Source organism: Tupaia chinensis, unplaced genomic scaffold (assembly GCF_000334495.1).
Source record: "Tupaia chinensis unplaced genomic scaffold, TupChi_1.0 Scaffold000422_1, whole genome shotgun sequence".
NCBI classification, from domain to species: Eukaryota; Metazoa; Chordata; class Mammalia; order Scandentia; family Tupaiidae; genus Tupaia; species Tupaia belangeri.
The window spans coordinates 1430333-1440159 of record NW_006159927.1 but is presented as its reverse complement, the minus strand read 5'-3'; the positions used below and the strand labels follow the sequence as shown (position 1 = coordinate 1440159).

Below are 9827 nucleotides of genomic sequence, written 5' to 3'. Positions count from 1 at the left end.
GACCATCCCCCCTGGGGGGTGATTTCTCGCTTTCTGTCTCTATGTCTCTCTCTGTCTGTCTGGCGAGCACACGCACCCTACAGTGAAAATCTCTCTCTCTCAAAAAAAAAAGATTTATAGCAGAGATGAGATTCAAACACAAGACTGTGTACTTAAGCTCCATCGCCTCTCTTTCCACTTTGGTGACCCAGTGCTTTTTGGCTTGAGGCTGGGGAGCCCGAAGGATGTGGGGTTTCCAGGCCTTAGTGGGTTAGCAAAAGAGCTGTTTCCTCAGGTCCCACTCCTGGCAGTGAAGCTGCCTCGGTGGCTCTGAGCCTCCTGTTACCTGCCTAAATCTTGACTGGCCTCTAGGGGTGCTGGGGGTCAGCTTGGGCCCTGTTAGTCATGAGGAGAGGAGATCCCTGCATAGCACTAGTCACAGCTGCCACTGTCCCTCTTCTGAACACTCCCACTGCCCATGTCACAACTCCCAGGAGGAGGCGCCTGGTCGAAGGCAGGTTGGGGACAGTAGAAGTCCCAGCCGGGGAGACTCAAGACTTAGGCTCAACTTCCCTTAGGTCGATAGCTTGGGAGTACTGGGGACTTTTGAGTTTCCCACCTCTGCCATTTCTGGGCCTCCGTTTCCAAGTCTGTGATGTAGGAAGAGGATCGTTGCTCACTCCTTTCTTTGCACGGAAATACTGGGGGGATCGAGGACTTTGTGAACCCTAGTGAGGAAGAGGCCTGTTCTCTGGGTCTGAATTGGGTGGTCTGAGGCTCTTGTGGGCCAGCAGCTGGCTTCAGCCCCGTTACCACTCATGCTGGAAATACTCCTTGGGGGGAGGTGTCCTCTTGCTGGGACAGAAACCACTGTCTTGGGAAGTAGCAGGCCAGGCAGTGCAGACCTGTTTGCGTGCTCACCACCCCACACCACCAGCTCAGACTTCTCACCTGTCCGTGCCTCGGTTTGCTTTTCTGTGAAGCGGAGGTAATGACCGTATTGACCTTAGAGTGTTGCTGTGAAAATCAGAAGATAGACTAGGTACTCGGAATGTGTCTGACTGAACCCTCCCAAAGGCTCCCATCATCCTGGTTGGCTACGTTTTATACCCTGTTTGATTTCTTTTATCTACTCTTTAATTCACCCCGTCCTCACTAGGGGGATTAAGGCTGGGTAAGGAATTGAAAGCCAGAAAATGATGGGCTCTCGCCTGGTTGTGCCACTGTGCCGCCATCTGATGCCCATCTTGCGGGCTTCCATGCCCACATGCGTGAGTCGAAAGAGCTGCATTGATCCAGTTTGGTCTGCGCTAGGCAGTTTGCTGGTACTTTCTAATGAAACCAGCACACCTGCCCTTCAATGTGGGGTTACCTTAGTTCCCCTCGTCATGAACCAGGAAGTGGAGCTAGCAGGCTGTGGAGCTGGGGTTCCCATCCGCTCTGGCTGTCTGGAGAGCTGGCAGGCTGTTTCCCTGTGGGCTGAGCACCTAGGGTGGCTCTGGGCCTAGCAGCGAGCGGTGGGGTGGGTGGCTGGTCTGGAGGCTGCAGCAGGGAGGACAAGCCTGGCATTGGCCATGGAGCTGGCCCAGGAGGCTCCCCCCAGCATCTTTCTCCCGTGTCCTGCCCACCCTCCGGAGCTCCCAGCCACCCTCCCCTGGCCTTTTGTTCCCCTCCCTCAGTTGCCCTAATGACTCAGCCCAGGTGGTAAGTTGCGTAGAGAAACTACTCCAGGGAAATAAGAGTCCTTGCTACCAGCCTGGGCCTCAGGTGTGCACACAGTGGCCTTCCCTGGGGGTCTGGTGAGCTGGGCCTCCCCCACTTCCAGCTGTTAGGCAGGAACTGGAGGATCTGTGCGTATCATGTGCACGTGTCCCTGGGCACGTGGTCTGTGTGACTGTGTGTGTGTAACTGCGTACGGCTGTGGGCATATGACTGTGCACATGTCACCGTGCGTGTGTAACTAGATGTGTGTGTAGAACTATGCAAGTACGTACGTAACCGCGTGTGTATGTAGCTGCGGTGCGTGTAGGATATGACGTGTGTGCTGGAGACCGGTGTTGAAAGCATATGGCTTGCATGAGGGATCCGAGGAACGTGTGGTGGGGGCTAGAGTTACCTCCTCTGCTGGTTAAAACACTGTTTGTAGAACAGAGGTACACACATGTTTAGATAATTAGAACAAAAGCCAAAAGAACAATTCTGTTCAAAGAAACGAAGCTGGGAGGTGGGGGCTGGCCAGGATCTGGGGGGCTGCGTTCTGTCTCCCTGGCTCTCCATGGCCTTCGCTGCGTTTTGATCGCACTATTTAGAAAATCCCTTTGTTGTAGGATAAACTGACATTGGCCTGCGTGTTTCTGCTGTGAAGTTTGCTGTGTTCCGGGGCCCACTCGGGACAGCCAGGCCATTAGGAGCTGATTAAATGAGCTAATTTTAATTTGTTCAGTGGTTACAGATGCAGAGACCTTTCTGTGCCCTTTTCTTGAGGCTCTATTTATTTATTAATTTTCTTTCTTTCTGAAAAGAAAAGGACCTTCAGGTCTCCCTTCTCTCTTTCCATCCCCCCTTAAAAATAAACATATGCAAACATTTTTAACTGAGAACTTCAGCGGGGAAGGAGAGGGTTTGACTATGGCTCTGTGGGATCAGCCTCTGGAGGTGCCAACGGGGGGCTCCTCCAGTCTGTGAGCCCGGATGGAGCTGCCAGGGCTGGGCCACCCACCGTGGCTGAGTGTGAGGAGCCAGATGAGGCCTCGAGGACACTGGTCCAAGACTTCCGGCTCTCACAGGCCTTTGCTCAGGCGGGTCTGCTGCTCGGACCTCCGTCTTTGCTCCTTTTCCTGGCTAATTCTTACTCCTCCTGTGGGTCTAATGAGGTTGCTTTTTCCAGGAAGCCCTCTGGCAGCCCCACTTGGTGTCTCTGTTCTCTCACAGCCCCAGCGTGGGCTCTCCCTGGACTTCCTCACTCACGGCAAATGTCACTCACACTGCTTGTCCGTCTCCGTACTAGGCTGTGTGTTCCGGAGGGCCAGAACTGCCTGTGTTCACCCTCCGACCTGTGGCAGCGAAGTGCCTGGTGCGTGTAAGCACAGCCGGTGAATACCTGGGAGAATGAATGAATGGGCGGGTGACTTCTGTACTCACCGAACACCACTGTATACCAAGCCCTTGAGGTCAGGCCCTGAGGTCCCTCCAAATTGCTATTCACAGCTGCATGTCCTTGGGCAGCCTTGCCTGCTCCCCGGGCTACGTTTCCCCTGTGGTGTTTCCTCCCTGACACCGTGAGGTCTCAGTGGTGAGGACTGAACACCATAGCGTGGGGGGCTCCTGCCTGACCCTGATACTCAGGCCCAGCTCTATGGGGAGTCTGTCCAAGGCCTTAAAGTGGGAGGCAGGGGAAGGGAGCTGCGCTGTCAGTGCTCAGAGCATAGGGAAGGAGGGCTTGTGTGGTTGCATGTGGTTGCCACTCCAATCCTGCTTAAGTCAACTTGTCCCCTCCCAGCTCTTTCATTTTCTTTATTAAATAAAGGTTTATTTACTTATTTTTTCTATTGGGGGTTGGGGTTCGCCCTCGACAGGGCCTTCATGCCACAATTCATGCCCAATCTCAGCCAATCTGGGTCATGGGCACACAGGTGAACTCAGGGAGGTGCCAGGGTGTGAACCCAGGATCTTTCCCTGTATGTCCAGTTATGTTACCACTGTGCCACACCTTCTTAAAGGCTTTTTATTTAGCCCATGAGTGAGAGAGACATGGAGGACAGAAGAGACAGAGGCAGAGCACCCCTGCATGGTCTTGTGCCTCAGCTAGCCTGGGTGAGGGCATACGCATGTCTGGCTTACTTAGGGAGTCTCCGGGTGAGAGCCTGCAGTCTTCCCTGTGCACGTGTTTTGCCACTGCGCCACTCTCCGGCCGCACCACCCTCTGGCCACACCACCCTCCGGCCGCACCACCCTCTGGCTGCACCACCTTCAGACTGCGCCCTCTTTTGTTAACACCACCTTTTGCTCTGGCTGCCATGCATTTTGGTGAGCGGCATGTTTTCCCTGGAGCTATGCAGTGGCCCTGACTGGGCCAGTTTCTGAGGCCTGGTTTCCATTTGTTGAGAACTGCTTCCCACAGCCGGCACCCCACCCACCCCACCCAGGGGCCTCCAAGGGGCCGGCCCCCACCCTGTCCTGGCAGACAGGAATGGTGTCTGAGAGACCCTTTGCTGTCTCTCTGTGGTCTTCCTTTTAACCCCCAACCTCAAGGCCAGGCATTGGCTCAGCGCCAGCCCTAGGCTGTCCATCTGTAGACTCCCAGAGCCAGCAGGGGGAGTCAGAACGTCCCCGTCCCCCCCGGGGCCTGGGGCCCTCAACTGGGTCAACATCTGGCCGTGTGGTCTGAGCCCTGGGCCTCCTCTTGTTTCTCCCTCCCCATCTGCTCCTTTCCCAGCCTCTTTCCTTCCCCAAGGCCTTCCTCTCCCCACCAGCTGGATTCTCCGCCAAGCGCCACGGCGGGAGCAGCACACCCTCGGCCCATCCTTCCCTGGCGAGGCGGGGTGGGAGGGGATGTGTCCCATGGCTGAGGTCACCAGTGGGCCAGTGGGAAGTGCCTCTCCAGCCCTTGCTTGCCCTGCCGCCGGGGGCTGGGAGCTCGGGCTCAAGGTCTGGTTCTCTTGGCATCAGCCAACTGACTCTGGGACGCCTTGGTGAGCAGGGGGAGAGGTAAGCAGAGAGCAGGGTGGTGAGGAGGGGGTGGCGGGCTGGAAGGGGAAGAATGAATAAAACAGGCTGGTGTCTGCACAGGAACGCCAAGAGTCCCTTTAGAGGCTCCCGGCTCGTCGGGGAGTGGAATGTTTGCTCAGAGTGGAATCAGATCCAAAAGGAAAGAAACTGTTTTCCTGGAACGAGAGAGGAAAAGTGAGGGGCCCTGCTGCTAAGAAGGCACTGGTGGCCGGGGTGTCAGACTCGTGCTTTCCTGTGGCATGGGCATGGCACTGCCCTGGGCAGCTTCCTGATCTCTGGGCTGGCTCTGTTCTCTCGATTGTCCCTGCCCTGTCTCCCGGCCCCACCCTGTTGACCTCCTGTCCCCACTGTCATCTATGAGGAGGGCCAGTGCCCCTGGGTGCTTGCTTGGTCTGAGCCCCTTGGCTCCCACACCCTCCTGCACCCTCCTGTTTCCTGCACTGTGGTCTTGGGCGCTGTCTGAGAGGCCGCCTGAGTGCTGGCTTCTGGATCTGACCTTGCCACCCACAGAGCCATCATGTCCTAGGCACTGGTCTCCTCTTCCACGACAGAGGTGACATGCCAAGGAGCATGGAGACAGGCCGCTGGACTGTGGATCAGCACACTCTGATTCCCGATGGATCCCGTGGGGCCTCTCAGGGGTGGGTGAGGGGGAGGACTCCGTGGAAAGCGGGTATTTCTCGTGGGCAGTGCTTGTCCTCCTGGTAAGAGACTGGTGAGTTTCTTTCTGTTTATGTCGTAACCAGGCTACCGAGATGGCAAACTTGGGTTCTGCAATTACACAGCGTTTCAGAAGCAAATTGATAGGATAACGTGTTATTATTGGCTACTGGGTTAATAGCTATTTTGGCAGGAGTACCAATCCTGCGTGGCGTTGCTGGCACGGGCGAGAGAATGGCGCGACGGGGTAGAGAGGAATGGTGGGTGCATCTCGCACAGAGCGGCGGACTCAGGAGGACCCCAGGGGCCTCCCTCCCCAGCCATCGCCCGATCAGAGGATGCTCAGCTCCGATTAGCCGTTGCTGAAACCAAGGCCAGAGAGGGTGCAAGACATGCATCAGGTCACACCGTGAGTCGCTGTTTTCCTGGGGATCTGGCCTCAGCTTGCTTCCCTGCTGCTTCAGGTGTCCGCTCAAGTGACATGGTGTGGCACCACCCCGCGCTCGGCCCTTCTCCTGCCCCGCCTTTCTTCATAGCGCCACCTGCCTGGCTGCGTTCTGCTCTCTTGCTTTCTCCAGCAGGAAGAATTAACCTTCTCTCATTACGTCGTAAGCTCTCTACAGACCAAGGCTCTGTTTTATTCATACCCTCTCCCCAGAGCCTTGACCAGGACTGGCAAAGTAGGCACTTAGTATTATTTGTTGAAGGAATAAATGAGTATAAACTGCAAGGGCGTTTAAAAAAATGTGGCTGCCATGTAACAGGTGACTCACTGTTTTTTTCTCTGGGAGGATGGTTAGACTCAGGGGGCTTTCAAGAGATCCTGTCATTCTTGTCCCTAAGAGATGTCAGCAGGTGTACTCTTAGGGTTATAGCGAGATAATTTCTTGCATGCTAAGGAATGAGTTCCCCATCACTGGAAAGGACCAAACCTTACTGTAGAGGGCATTTACATACTGGGTCAGGGGCGGACTGGGTCCCATCAAGGGCTCTTGTGAATGTAGGTTCAATGATGGGCCCAGTCTTAAGATAGAGAGGTTGTAGGACCAGCATTAGTGTAATGGCTATGTCGCTGAACTCCCATGTAGCCGACAGTGGTTCGAGTCCCAGACCCGGTGGCTCAAATTCACATCAGGCGCGTGTGCGTGCGTGCCCAAGATCCCAAGAGGATTATGAAAGAAAAGGGATTGCGCCATGGCCATCCCCCCTGGGGGGTGATTTCTCGCTTTCTGTCTCTCTTTCTCTTCTCTGTCTTTCTGGCGAGTGCACGCGTCCTATAGCAAAAACCTCTCCAAAAAAAAAAGTATAAGATAGAGAGGTTGTGGGGCTTAAGGTACTGAACTCCCATATGGCCGACTACAGTTTGAATCCTGGATCTGGCAGTTTGAAAATCATGCTGGGCACGTGTGCATGCATGCCAAAAATCCTGAGAGGAGAAAGGAGGAGAAGGTTGCTGTGTGGCCATCCCCCCAAGGAGGTGATTTCTCACTTTCGCTCTTTTTGTCTCTTTCTCTCTCTGGCAAATGCACACACCCTATGGCAAAACCCTAAAAAAAAAGGAGAGAGAGGTCGGCCTTCTCTATCGCATGAGGAGGGAAAGCGTGGAGGGGGGGTATGGTTCAGTAAGGGCAGGGGACCTGCAGTGAGTCAGGGTCTTCTCAGCAGTCCCCTCTCTTGCTTTGCTGTATCTAGAAGCAACACGCTATGAGTTGTTCATGGAGCATTTTCTGTGTGCCAGGTACTGGGCCAGAGTGCTTAACCTGGATTATCTAATTTAATCCTCGCCACAACTCGAGCAGGTGGAAGGTACGCTCTGCCCACTTTCCCTTTGGTGAAGCTTAGAGAGGCCCAGGAATGTAGACTTGGCCACACAGCAGGCCAGTGGTGGAGCCAAGATTCGAACTCAGGCTCTTTGGCTTCAGAACCTTCCTGGACCCCATCCCATAGCACTGGAATGCAGCCCGAGTGGGCCAGGGCTTGGCGGGTGTGCTCGCTGCCCAGCACGTGGAGCGGAACCTGGCACAGAGCAGGCCCTCCGTAAATCAGAGAAGGAATGGGTGACTGTCCGAGCGGATGCAGGGGTCTCCTGATGGACGGGAAGTGCTCACTTTTTATTGTCGGTCCATTGGGCAGGGAGAGAGAAACCCAGGCTGGGAAGGGGGTGACTCACTTATGCTCGGCTGGCCTGACTTCCTCCCACAAAAACGTACCGGGTCTGCTTGACCGTGTGGGTCTTGGGGTAGGGTGCTGGTTAGTGAGTAAGGAGGATTCTAGGGAGTTTTGGTGATCCCTGGTGTGAAAGACACACACACACATTCATGCACATACTCTGACCCTCTAGTGCATTGTGTGGAGAGAGGCCTCCTCTTGACGGTTTTACCGGAAGAAATGCAGAGCCCCTCATCCCACCCCCCAATCACATTGCTGTATCTGTGCCTTTAAAAGCGTGGGCTCTCAGCGTATTATCTTATTAAATCTGTCCATTTGTTCTACTCAGGTCTGAATAACTAGAAGCCAGCCCCCCGCTTCTCCGCTCCCCTCTCCGGAGTCTCCTTTGTTTTAATGCCATTTCTCCAGGGATTCCAGCTGAGGTCAGGTAGTTGAGCTGTTCCTTCGGCGTCCACTCACCCCTTCCGCCCCCACATACACTTGCTCTCTCCCCTGTTCCAAGAGGGTCTTCCAAATAAGAATGACAAGGCCCAGCCACCCTGAAGACTGGACTAATTGCATTCTGCCATAATGCACAGGGGACCTGCTCCTCAGTGACACTGGATGGGCCCTGTCCAGGAGGCCTCTCTGGACCCACGCAGTCAGGAGAGCGGTCAAGCTCATTAACTCCTTCGCTTCCAGCTGGAGCTTCCACCTCCACAGCTGTTGGACCTCCCTCTTACAGGGTCCTCACAGCTGGTTCCTGGCTTCTTCATTGGGATTAGGTCTATCACTCATGCACCCAGTCATTCATTCATTCACTCTGGTTTATTCATACTGTAGTTGTCACGTTTCTTCTTTAGACCAAGGCCTGGACTCAATATTTCTTTTTTGTTTTTGTTTTTGCCATAGGGTTCATGTGCTCATCAGATAGAGGGAAAGTGAGAAATCATCCCGCCCCCGACCAGGGGGAATGGCCATGCTACAATCCCTCCTCTTCTATTCTCCTCTCAGGATTTTGGGGACACATGCACATGTGCCTGGCATGATTTTCAAGCCACCATATCTAAGACTTGAACTGCAGTTGTTCATGTGGGAGTCCAGTGCCTTAACCACCACATCTGCTGGCCCCTTGGACTCAGTATTCCATGCATCCATCCCTCCACCTGTCCATCAAGCCACCAGCTTATTCATGCCATAGTTCTCAGTGGCTTTACTGTAGGCCAGGGCCTCACATGTACCGTTTGTCCATTTATTTCTTCAGCCATCAAGCACATAATTATTGCCAGGCACCTTGTAGGGGCTCTTAGGGATCCAAAAATTCAGAGCTTATCAGAATTGTCTCCGGGCAGGACTAAGCCAAGAATACCTATGAGGAAACATTAATAACTTTCTTGGGAGAAGATGAAAAAGTGAAGCGCTGTTTAGCTATGCTGCTGAATAGAGGGGTCAGCAGCTCGTTCACAGCCCTGCCGTCCACACGAATGGCCGACTGCCACATCCCTGCATCCATTCATCCAGGGACGGTCCAGGGTCTACTCTGTGCTGAGCGCTGAGATGGTAGGCTGCTAGGGACAGTGGGACTGGCCTGTAGCAGATGTGGGCCTAGAACTACCCTCAAGGATGCTGTCCCCTAAGCTGGGCTGGCCGTGGGGGGCACATCTTCCCTTCCTAGATTCATCTGTAAAGAGGGGCCCCAGTGTTCCTTCAGAGGTGCTCATGTGAAGTACCCCCTCCAACCCCACTGCCCGTCCTCTGTCCAGTGTGCAGGATCCTGGGTGATCAATCACTTTCCATCCTGGACACCCTTGGACTGGCCCCACTTAGCCCCCTCAGTTCACCCCTTTGCATTATTTCAGTCTGCCCAGGCTCCTGTTGGGTTGGGTGCGTCTGTGTAGGGGAGTCCGATAAATTCCACGATACCTCCCGACGGGGTGATTTCTCGCTTTCTGTCTCTCTTTCTCTTCTCTGTCTTTCTGGCGAGTGCACGCGTCCTATAGCAAAAACCTCTCCAAAAAAAAAAGTATAAGATAGAGAGGTTGTGGGGCTTAAGGTACTGAACTCCCATATGGCCGACTACAGTTTGAATCCTGGATCTGGCAGTTTGAAAATCATGCTGGGCACGTGTGCATGCATGCCAAAAATCCTGAGAGGAGAAAGGAGGAGAAGGTTGCTGTGTGGCCATCCCCCCAAGGAGGTGATTTCTCACTTTCGCTCTTTTTGTCTCTTTCTCTCTCTGGCAAATGCACACACCCTATGGCAAAACCCTAAAAAAAAAGGAGAGAGAGGTCGGCCTTCTCTATCGCATGACC

At 54.2% G+C, this 9827-nt stretch overlaps 1 protein-coding gene across 3 annotated transcripts in view; it reads left to right on the top strand.

The window, feature by feature from the left end:
* ZNF423 (zinc finger protein 423) overlaps nt 1-9827 on the top strand; it is a 346310-nt gene that overhangs the window by 135447 nt on the left and 201036 nt on the right. Inside the window, exon 1 of one of the 3 annotated variants that reach the window (XM_027774304.1) lies at nt 4601-4686. The exons of 1 other annotated variant lie outside the window; for it this stretch is intronic. The gene's annotated coding sequence lies outside the window, so the exon portion shown is untranslated. Of the gene's footprint in view, nt 1-4600; nt 4687-5704; nt 5777-9827 lie in introns of those variants that run through there. One more of the 3 variants, XM_006154779.1, reaches the window with a different exon arrangement.